Source organism: Nestor notabilis, unplaced genomic scaffold (assembly GCF_000696875.1).
Source record: "Nestor notabilis isolate BGI_N333 unplaced genomic scaffold, ASM69687v1 scaffold6598, whole genome shotgun sequence".
NCBI lineage: Eukaryota > Metazoa > Chordata > Aves > Psittaciformes > Psittacidae > Nestor > Nestor notabilis.
The window spans coordinates 55083-67916 of record NW_009938652.1 but is presented as its reverse complement, the minus strand read 5'-3'; positions in this window follow the sequence as shown (position 1 = coordinate 67916).

The following is a 12834-nucleotide window of genomic DNA, read 5'->3' as shown; positions in this document are numbered from 1 at the left end:
TATATTTTTATATATATTCCTTCTATAAGGTGTTCTGTTCTGCAGCAGAAACTGTTTCCATGCTCTCAGAATAACCATAATTAATGTCATTCAAATAGAAAGCATCTGAGCAATTAGAACCAGGGATAATGGAGCATGATGAAAAGTTTTGTCTTACAAGGGATCCACCATAAAGGCACAGCAGGTCCAAAATGACAGATGACAAATAAAAAGAAAACTTTTTATTCTATCACCCCTCATCACTGTAAGAGTCACAGGAGAATGAAGTACAAACATGGAGAAAGTTTCTACTCAATTCAAAATAAAAGATCCATTAAATAGCCTTAAGTTCTAGAGAGACAGCTGTCACAAGTACACAGACTTGAGAAGCTTCCTGGTTTTTAATCAGAACACTGACTTAGGATCTCTTCAGAGGACACAATACTTGCTGCTTGCAAGTTCATCTGCTAAGATGTCATTTTTCTTTCCAGGTAAAAAAAGCAAACAAAACCCTCCCCCCTAGTTATGACATGTTAATTAACCTATCATTACTAGACTGTATTAGCTTGCCAGAAGAAAAGGCTGACATTGTGAACTGACTTCAATAAGGTTCCCCATTCCAGATGATAAGTATCTTTAATTATCATTTAAGCACTATTAGGTAGCCGTATTTGGTTGGTCCTAACAGCTTTCATTAGGTTTGATAGCCATTAGGAGTTTAAAAAGTATCTTACATTAATCTTAGTTTTCAAGATGTTCTCAAAAGAGTAACTAGCCAGCTCTTGAATGCAGAGTCAGCTTAATTTTTTTCAAGTGGATCTACAATCAGGACTTCAGCATTGTGTAGGTATGTTTTATCAAGAGTTAAAATGAATGCAGGTTTAATTAAGCTATGATGAGTTTCACTTTACTCTTGTTAGATTGCTGCTGTTACCCTCACTGGAGTATTAAAGCTACCTGAAGTATGTCCAACTAAATTCCCCTGGAGTACAGGCAGCAGACCATTGAGATACAGACTTACATGATGATGAGGACTTTTCCTACAGCTTTACCATCTTCCAGCACTTCTGGACTAAGGCACAATTAAAGCAAAACTCAATTAATTTATAATTACCCAGCAATAATGATTATGTTTTCTTTTTCTCTGAACATCTGTCACAAAATGTTTTCATCTTCACTGAACATTAAACACCCGCTTCTCTGAGCTGTGTTGCTGTGGGGAATCATTCTCCAACAGGGGTTTAATATGTACTGAAATGGGAATGAGGATCTGTGCCTTTAATTAAGAAGGAAAAATGTAACACAAAAAAACATTTAACACCTCTTGGAAGCTGAAACTTAAACAGAAGCTCTCTTTCAAACTAAATCAGATGAGCCACTTGAAGCCATGGACCAAGAACCAATGACAAGGTGTTTTTATCTCTGAAAGAAAGTACACTGTCATTAATTTCACACTTCGGAATCCTTCCTTTTTCTTTGACACATTTCATTTTCTATGAAATCAGGATACAAATATTACAGAACAGGTAAAATGCTTTCTGGGTTTGGTTTTTTTTTCCCATTATTTGAGATGTGCAATTCAGTCTAGATTTTCTATTCAGATTTCTAAAATATAAATACTACCTCATTTTTACAAGACATTATCAATTATTTGAATTGAAAATAGATTAAATGTACATGACTAAACTTAGAAAATACTAACATTTTATGTAAGGAAAAACTTGAAAAACTATTAATGTTGGTAAATGGTGATACAGTATGAACTCAAACATGAGTTTCTTATGTTTCACATATTTTAAAGCTTGTATTACACACTGACAGGTTGGAAACTGAGTTAGTTCTGCCACTGCTCTAATCTAAATGGTGTCAAGGCAAAGGCAAACAGAGATCACCACCTGATTACATTTTTACTAGTAACACCCAGGTCAGTTCCTATTAGCCTCTGTTCAGAATATTTATGCTCAAATTAGGCTCATTTCCCAGCTGTTATAATCTTATCAGTGTCAATTTCTAGAGACCAACATGGTTCCTGAAAATAGGGAAATGAAGAGAGAACCACAGTATGCATAAATGATAATGTAGTTGAATAAATGACACTGGAAAAGAGGTGAATCAATTTGAATGTGAGAGAGACTGACAAATTCAGTAAAGAAAGAGATTAGCAATCTGCAGTAGATGGTTAATATGCTACCTACAGGAACTGCTCAGCATATAGGCAGGTTATACCTACTTCACGTCATAAATCTCAATTTATTTTAGACATTTTATCCACTAAAAATTAACAGCTTGCTTCAGCCACATTTACGCAGTCACCAGAGTGCTATGCACCCCGCCTCTGTGCTTGAAGGTAAGGATGCTTAAGTGACTGACCCCCATCTCCCTCATGTTCCTTTATCCCCTCTAGTCACTAGAATCTGCTTAACACCACATTTTTACTTTAGACCTCTTAACAACACATGCAAAAACTTAAGGTCCTCATAAAACATACTGCTAGATTTCAACTACCATTTCAGATACCATATTGTCTAAGCCAAGTCTTCTATTAGAAGACCGTAATTCTAGCATAATGTACGCACAGGCTACTGGTATAACCAGTATAAACAAGTATCTGGGATTTCTTTCCTAACCACAAAAATGTAGGGATCTGTTCTGGATGTGAGAGGTTCATTGTATTACAAGGCAAACTGCTGGCTTAGTTGCATTTAGTACATCTCCCCGGACCTGGATAAAGATTAAACTAATTTTTACCTCCAAGCAGTTAAAATTCTCAAAGAGATAACTGTCTGAGTCTCACCAATGTGCATTGTTGAATCCTGCTGAGCCAGAGAATGAATTCTGTGGCTTCTCTCAGTGACATGACTACATTGCAATAATAGCTACAGCTAGTATCTAGCTGATACTGATGCAGACTAGATTCTGCAGTAGTACTAGAATCACTACAATTTCTCTAAGCAACAACTGAAGCTAAACTTTGTATCTAATCCAAAATCTTGAGCTCTGCAGTCTAGGTCTCCTTAGGACCTCATGATAGCATTATTTCTAATTAATGAAGAAGGAAAACCAATACTGCTTTCAATAAAATAATTGAGCAGGCTCCAAGTTCTGGCCAGATCAAAATAGGAAGCTATAGGTATCTTGGAACCAAAAGGATCAGGACTAAATGGTAATGGACATCCATCACTTACACTGCCATCTGCACATCTAGAGCAGTCACCATTGTCTGTGAATAGCTGTACAATAAGGGAACAAATCCTAGAATGAGTGACTTAAGGTTTCTCAGAACAGCACTCGGTCTGCTCTAACAACATTATCTCAAAATAAAAAGCCTAAAAATAAAGTAGACAGAATGATATATGTTCTGGAACATGAATAAATAATCCCAAATCACTGATGGCTAAAAAAAGAAAAAATGTCACTATGAATTTGGGAAGTTATATATTTGGGGAAAAGCACTGCTAGTTATTCCATCTCTTAACCAACACTGTGAGGAAAAGAACTGACAGAGGACCGGTCTGCTCTTCTTGCCCTAAACCCTCAAAACCAGCAGCCAGAAGAGCTATTACAGTCCAAGAGCGTACAGGCTAATAATCAAAAAATCCATGACACCACATACTGAAGACTGGAGTAAATATGTAAAACAGCTACTGAGAGAAGAGCAGATACACAAGTCTCTCGATATTAAATCCTTAATAATGAAAAAATACATACCTATATAGTAGCTTATGCTTTCCAGATGTATTGTCACTGTGTACATTCCACTGGGGCTGGGCATGCATTCCTGCACCTAAGGTCAGAGAATTGAGACCCTTCAGTTCATAAGTACACTTCAGCCATTTATACACTTTGTAAAGGAAACATTCTACTGTTATTTTGTTGGGGTTTTTTTCCACTATAGACTATATGAGATATAAAAAAATCAGAAAAAAAGGTCTGTTTCCTTTCATTGCAAACAGATACAGATGAGTAGCTAAATGATAACACTGCTGAAAATAAGTAACACTCATTTAGAGAATTTCCATTTCTGATTCTTAGAAAAAAGTTTTCTGCACTTGCAAGCATGCTAGAGATACTGAACTTCAGCATTGACATGGTAATCTGATGATGCATCCATGCATCAATTCCAGAGCACTAATAATAAAGTAAACAGAAGTGAAAAGTATTTGGAAATTTGGAAAATTCTTGTATGTGGCATCCTGTTGTTATATCGTTGCATACAAATACAGTCTCAACAAATGTTAGGAATTCTGAAAAGGTGTAAGATCAGAGTGATATAAAATTAATAGATCTTCATACAAATAGTATTAATGAGAAAACACGAATACAGCGTACTCTTCTGATGCCCAGTTTGAAAACTAACTCTTCTCCAGACAGAAAGTCTGAAGACTATAGAGCAGAGACTCTCTGAACTAATTATGAGCCTTTTTACCTAATAAGTTATTCTTTTCTTAATTTAAGTGATTTGAGGAGTTTCCCTAAAGCAATGCGTTTGGCTGCTGTGTGGGACTCTACTATCCTTTCAGTCTGTCTGCAGTAGTAAAATGTAGTTCACATTCTTCATTATTCAACCACTGGGGGTGTGCCCAAGCTGTAGACCTCAAACCTAAACTATAAGGAAATCTGTTGTTCTTCAATGAAAACATCTCAGCTAAAATGGACAGCGATTTCACAAATCATTTGTTAGTCATACTGCTCTGTGGTAGTGATACACTATGCCCATCCGGTAACTTAAATTAAAATTACTACCATGACATAGCAATGTATTGCCTTATGCACAGACAGCTGTTTCTACACTTCCCAGATGGATATACTTAAAGTTCTATCATTCATGCTGTATGTCACCCACTAGTAGTTATCTGAAATCCTCAATATGCAAAAATCTTATGTGGTATAACAGAACATCAAGGTAACTTTGCATTAAGGTCAAAAATGCCTTGAGATAAAGTTTCATATAGTTAGATCATTAGGAAGTCTGTCTAGTTGAGCAGACGCCAAATACTGTTGATTCCTCACAGATTAGCAGCTACTTAGACGAGCTAGTTAAAACCGCGAGGGAAAACCAGGGAAAAAAATATACAATCCTGTGTATTTCTTGCTCTGGCGTTCAGAGTGATCTTTCATACAGTTCTACTTTTATGCATTTAATGGGATTTCTATTTTTTATCATGTTTGTAGTAGGCCTAAATGATCTATTGCTTTTGGAAAAGCTTTTCTCCTTTTAGAAACCTTTTTGTCTATTTATTGTTTCAGGATTAAGAAGTCCGAACAACAACAAAATCATTTTTTTGCTTCTGAGAAGTTACAATTTGAATATATGTGATATATGGAAGATCTGTTTGATGAAAAAAAGCAGATGTTTCAATAATTTAATCGCATTTAATTTTCTGGGTTTATTTTTTTTTGCACACATGCAGGAGGTTTTTTTAGAGCTCTGAATGAACAGAGTGGATGACCATTCAACATATAAGAGAGAGACAAGGAAGAAATCAGTTTGAAACAAAGAAATTAAGTTGGCACCAGTAGTAGAGAAGTTGGTGGAGAAGATATTGCATAAATGAAGAGAATAATGGACATTGTTGAGCCTTGTACCAGCAGAAAGCTTAGAAAACTCATTTACAGCTGGTGTTCAAGCACAGACAACACTATTGTAACTGCAAGATAAACTCTAAAACAAAGTAAAGGTGGATAAAACACTTTAGCAAAAGAGTGACAATGTTGGTAGGAAAAAGTGTATCACACAAAATTAGCCCCTACTAGATTTTGTGAATTCCATATGTCTACCGTCAGAGGATCAAACTCTTTCTCAGTCAGCAATAAGAGACTGAAATACTTGCAAAGACTTAAAGCTTACTTTCAGCACCAAACTGTTGGCTACAGCCAAAAGTAAAAAGCTACTTGCCACAGTAAAGAAGTTAAAATCTACCTTGTGATTTTGTAGGCAAATTATAGGTATCTCAGAAATAAAACATCAGACACACATCAGCAAAGAATCAGGTATCATTTTCTTTTTCTCAACCATTGTGTATGGCTTTCCCAGAAGGAAACATTTCAAGGAAAACTTTGAAGAGAGACCAGCATCAACAAAACACTGCACTGAGAAAGTTCAGGCATTTTTACTGCAGAGGTAGTACAGCAGAGCACCTGTATTAACAGGATGCATCTTATTAGAAACAACAGCATGTCCTGGAACAGGTATCCATCCAGCATGAAATTGTGACAAATAATGTATCTCTTACACCTGAAGGGGCAGCCCAGGAAGAGAAGAACAAGAGAAGAAAAAGTGTGTGTCAATTACATCAACAGACAAAGCAAAGACTAGAACATCTTCATGTCGACCTGACCAATTACCTTGGTCATATCCTCATCTTCTACAGGTTCCTTCAGTCTCTTTAACAGATTTTATCCCTTCCTGTTAGATACATAACTATGTTGTATGTGTCTGCTTCTCCATAGCATATTCCTGCAATGTGTTATCTTCAGAATGAAAAAGGGCATGGGTAAGCTCTACTCAGATCAACAAACACTGGCAAAGGCCTATTCCGATAGTTCTTACTTACTCTCCTATGTTCAATTGTAAAAGCACAGAAATGAAAGATACACATTTATGTTTACTGCAAAAACTCTTACTGACTAATATACACCAATCAGCAGTGGCACAGGTATGAACCTGTATCAAGTCACACTGAAATAGATTTAGGATACATGTGGTCAGTTACTAAGTCCCAAGAGAAGGAGCGTGAGCAAACAAAGTACACAAGATAATTTCTTAAATAGCTGTGCTGTTTCAGAACCAAACATACAAATATACTGTCAATAAAAAAGATTGTCAGCATGTAGGAATGAGTTAATACTTCCTGAATCCAAATTCCAGTATTTGGGCTTGGGTTTGGTTTTTTGGGTTTGGGGTTTTAAGAATTTCTTTTCATACACACATGATATCAAATAAGGAATATGTATAACTAATGCAACAGAAATGGAAGCAAACACTACAAGCTCATATTGAATTTAGCATTACAGATGAAATGTTTAACTCATTTTATGACTACTATTATTATTTATACTATTGTTCTGTCTAGGGATCCTATTGAATGATGAGAATCCTACTGTGACAAGAGTGGTGGAAACACAAAAATTAGGAGGCTCCTGGATCATAAATATTATGATCTACACATTGGACAAAATGAATCATAGAATCATAGAATGGTTTGGGTTGGAAAGGACCTTAAGATCATCTAGTTCCAACCCCCCTGCCATAAGCAGGGACACCACACACTAAACTGAAGGAACAACCCACTTGGAAACATGAGCTAATATGAATCAGTATCATAAAGAGTAGTCATAACGTATCAGTACTCTGGAGAAATATATGTCGAGCAGGCAGATATATCCTAACTATCATTTATTAACATTTAGAAAACATTTTTTTCTGTGGTATTTAAACAAAAGAAAAAATTAAGCAAACAAATCTATCAATCCTAAAACCATTATGTGCAGGGTCATTAAGTGCTAGCCTCTGTATAATCTCTGGTGACACACAGCTTAAAAAATGGTCACAGCAGCCTAACCAGATTTGTCTATCTTTGCTGAACAACTGAAGTTCAGTCATAAGCTGAAATCATTCTAAGAAATGTTAGTGCACAGTAAACTTCATCTAAGCCAAGAAGAAACACTGTCAGCCTAATCCCACAAATCTGAATTTACTCATTGTGTGTAACAATTTTATTCTCAAGTGAAAACAAATAAAATGTTATAAATGCTACAAAATGACCACAAGTTTAAAATTATAAACTCATCACATTCATTTTCCAGCAATAAACTGAAGTAGTGAAGCAAACTACTCCCATCAACTAGTGAATTGCTTTCCAGAGTCTTGGCTGGACATAATAGATTCCCGATACCTTCTCATTGACAAAAGAGGAGAATTTCCTGTTTCTTAGTCTCCTTCCATTCTCCCAGGTTGCTACTGTTTGGAAACACATCAACAAACACACTCAGCTTCTTCCAGAGACAGATCTTTTGTGGACAACCGATTTGGACAGCAATCTCTCCAGTCAGTGATCCTCACAGCTCAGAGATATTACTGTGGCTCTGGTTGTGGTGGAGTAATTGAGAATTGTGCAGCTGTATTATACAATAAAATCTTGCCAAAGAAAGAGAGCAGGAATATTAAAACTAAGCTAAAATGAAGGATTCTAAGACTAAAGAGAAGAAAACAGCCTGTCTCTTACAGTACTGTAAAACAACTGCATTCAGGTTGCGTCCCTACTGCTTGCATATTCAGCTGCAGGCACTAGTCCGTAAGAGCTAGCCAAAAATGGATAGGGAAATACTATGAGAACACATGTCACACCTGGTTAAGAAGCTTGCCACAGCATGAGCTGTAAATCTTATTAGATAAGGAACTTCTATGCCTTGTAAGCTTCCTAAATACTTATTAGGCACATCTGATTATGGTGTTTTCTCTTTTGAATCCTTGACTACACCAGTTAGGGAAAATACAAAAATGCATTTAAAAAACATTAACATGCAAGAAATACAATTTCACATGTTTATGGAAATAAAATATGGACACTTTTACCTTGGATTCCTGGTCAAGTTAAGATCACTAGCCACTAGGCAAGGAAATCAAAACACACTAACCAGAAGGAGGTTCATACAACCACGGCAGATCAGTCTCAGATGTGAATAGGCAGTGAGGCTAATGGAAGAGCAGCATAAAAATGCCATAGTCTTCAGGAAGCATCAATGATTTGGTGCAAACAACTGGCATGTCTTGGGATTAATCCAAACTTGCTTAAATTGCAGTGGCAACAGGATTCTGCTGACAAGTAACTTGAGTCAAAGGAAACAAGCATACAGAATAAGACTCCACTGAATAGCAACCATCATTGGCTTTGGTAGATATTTGTACGTGGTACCTAAAGGGGTAAAGACCAGCAAACACTTCAGTGGAAGGGATTCTCAGATGCCTGTAGTAATACTGGAAGACTTCTGCCCTGTGTATTCTGAAATAATCTTGTACACTGTGAGCACAACCAGTGACACAGGCAGAATAGCAATTGTTGTTTACAGGCTTAGAAGTTTTACACTATCTTCTTATTTGTGTTATGCACTGGCACTTTTCATGCTTTTTAGAAATGAATGTCTATGAAATCTAACTCAACCAGTTTGTGGTTGATATTCATGCATAACTTTCTTTGCTTCAGTCTTGCTCACAATAAGCTTGCAGGTACATATAGGGGACTTTGATAAAAGTCTGTGGACTACAACCAGAATTCTATCGGTGCCTTATGGAAATAGAATTTTTGTGAGTTTTAAATGCAGTTTTAATTTAAGGTAATAAGAGAACCAAAGTTTATGCCCTCTGACAGCTTGCTCCCAAGCCACCCAAATACGAATGAAATTTCAATGTAACAACCACCAGTGATCAGAATATGATCAGCATGATGTTTATACACATGACTGGGACTGGTATTAAGCATAATCAAAAGAGAGGTAGCAAATTTTAAGTACTTCTAGCAAAGAGCAGAATGATTTTGTGGCACAGGTCCTTAACTCAGAATTGAATGGGTTTTTTTGTGTCTTTATAAACTGATAAACTTGAAGTACAATACCCATCATCAGACCCTCTCCCTCCTACCTCCCAAACTAAGTAAATAATTTTTACCTGGATTCTCCAGACACTTCAGAGATTACATTGCAAAGAAACTTATGACCTGGAAAAAGAAAAGTTTCTATTCACTGATTTGAAATCCAAATGGTAGGTTCTACTCCACTGGCATGAAGGAAAATCTCCATCCCCTTATCAAGAAATTGTATTGAAAATTTTTTGTTTTATATCCTATTATGTTCCCAGTTCAGAAGACAAGACACTTATTTTATAATTGAATACCAAAGAAACATAAAACCCATTATGGAGGAAACTTTCACATTGTGAATATCTTTCCATAAGAAAGGTATCATCCACTCTCTCTTCTGAAAAACCTTTCTGGTAACTGCAACTTTCCTTAAAATTCAGTGGTAGAAGGGGTAGACAAAAGACTTGTCTAAAGGTAAATGCTTTAAAATATAGTCATGTACAAATCCATCATACTCTGCGATTCACAAGGACAGTATGTTGGTAAAGGAAGCTTGGGAATCCCATATGCATCCAACCACAGGCTCGACTGAAAATCAAGGGCAGAACTCAGGTTGGTGTGCTTGTAGTGGTAGCAACAACCTGTTGCATTGAGCCCAGTCTCCAGGTGCATCAGTGTAACAGAATACCAGTTAACTGAACTACTCAGAATAAACTTCTTAGCCCAGTTAATAAGATGCAGTTGAATATTCAGTTTCCAGAGACTACATTAACCTGGCAAGTAAGTTATTACAGAGAACATGACAATGATAATGTAAAACAGCAAAGACGGAATGAGTACTGATCATCTTCTTCTTTACGAACACAACGCACACGTGCGCGCACACACACACAAATGCTTCTTAAAAATGAAAGATTTAATTAAACAGTTGCTTGTTTAAGAGAGTATGAGGGCTTTGCTTTATGGATGTCAGACATGGTGGTTTGGTATGAGGCAAAAATTACATGGCTGGATTTTTGCAGAGCTACAAGGTGAACAGAAGGAGGAAGATGCATACTTGCTTGTTTGCAAGCATTCTGGCTAGTATCTTGAGTTCATAACTTTCAAAAGATTCAGCTTTCTTTCAGGTATTTAAGACAAAATTTTTATTTCCTGTTATTTCACTTTTCTGTGAGCTACAATAAAAATCTGGGGGTCTCATTTTCATTTACCCATGAATCCTTCCATACTACCTGGTTACCATCGTAACTGAGAATAAAGTCTCTAATATTTATTTTGTTTGATATAAAATAAATTCAGTTTTAATGTCCCAAGGTCCCAGGATTCCAAGACATAAACAACTGGTAGTCTTAAAAGAAACAAATCTCTAGTAACATACGTATCTTGTAAGCAACCTATTGCTAGGTGTCTTCCCCGGCATTATAAGCGCTAGAGAATCATACGTCCCAGGGGAATAAGGTCATAGCATCTACATTAGTACATTTTTTAATTATTAACAATAATTTTTTAATTTCATACCATTTCATGATCATTTCATCAAAAATGATGCACTAATTATTCATTAAGTACTTAAAATATGTAAGGAGGCACATGTACCTTGCCAACATTTTGTCAGATAAAGTCTGTTGAGAAACTGCAACATTATATACGTATGTCCTCTGTAACATCAGTGTTTTCTCTCGTTACTACCTCAGAAGATCTGCTCTTGCCTTTGGGATCATCTTAGATGTTCTGTTATTTATCTTCTTTAGTGGTATTTTCAGTTGAGTTACCTGACTATGGAGGAATTTTCATACATTAATTCATTCACGAATTTCTGCTTCACACTCTAAGAAATGAACTGGAAACTCTGAAGCTGTAAGTAAAGAGCTTCAAAAATAACACATTTCCAAAATCTATAAATATCGAATAGATAATGTAGTATTTGTGGAGAAATAATTAAACTGCTTTTCCCAAAGATAAAATGATCTAATCATTGAGGGAGAAATATTTGTGGGTTTGGATTTTTTTGGTTTTCCAAGTTGAAAAGAAAAGTAGCAATAGCTTTATATGTACAACTCAAATTTAAATAAAAATAAGTTACAATTTAGCCTACATTTGTGCCTCTGAAATACCATGATTTTGGCTAAGTTAGTGGAAAATACATCACAATCACTTAGCCAGTAACTTAGTATCAAACAGCTTCCTCAGAACCTCCAAAATACAGAAACACCAGTTAACTCTAGACATCTTTAGTCACAAAAAATCATCGTATTTAGCATTTCTCAGTCAGTCTTACTCATTTGCCTTTATCCTTCAATCCATCTTTAAATCTCATTTGATGTCTGCTCATTTTTACTGACATGTCTATTTAACACTACTATCAGGCAACTTACATTTGTTTCCCACAGACATTTTCAACTTAGATTTTTGTTATTCTTTTTCAAGACACAAAATCGTTTTTTGGTTGAGGAACACAAACTGAAAGGGATCTACAGGATTAGTCATACAAGTAATGTCAGAGAGAATTACTTCGTTAATTCCTTTACATACCAATGAAGTTCCATCTTACTCACCGCTATTTCAATTGGAAGACTTTTGCTAAACTTCACACCGCCAGCGATTTCCTTTTACTTTTCAGTCTAAAATTTATTCATGGCCAAGCACATCCATTCATCATGTCAACACTATCCTTGGTCTATTCATAAATATAATTAAATAGCCTTTCAATTTTTGTTTTGTTAAGGTGAAGCAGCCATGCTTTTTAAATTGTTACTCGTGGTATTTTCTCAGTGTCTGAACAGTAAACATTTTCTGCACTTCCAGTATTCCAGATTGGATTGCACTAGATCCTGTATAATGCTATTAACATCCTTTCTATTTGGAAATAATCTCTTGATATGTTGTACATTTTTAAATATATATATACACAACCCCCAAATCTACAAATCTGTTTGCAAAATTGGTTTGTAAATTATCTCTTCTCTTAACAGAGAGCAGGCTAGCAACAGATTTCAAAACACTAAGAAGTACTAACCATTTTATGTCATGCATAAAAATTTATCCTTGTGTATATTTTCTTGGAATCTATTTTTTTGGGTAATTGCTAGGGGTTTTTTAGAGCATTCTAGATTGACAGGTTCTACAAATGGGATAACATGAAATATTTTACTTAAAAGTAACTACATTCAATGCCAAAATGATGAATGGCCATCTATAATAATACCCTAAGAACATGTTTTCAGAAGAGAAACACAGAAGGTAAAAAGAACAGTGCTGGAGAATTAATGCAAGAAATTGA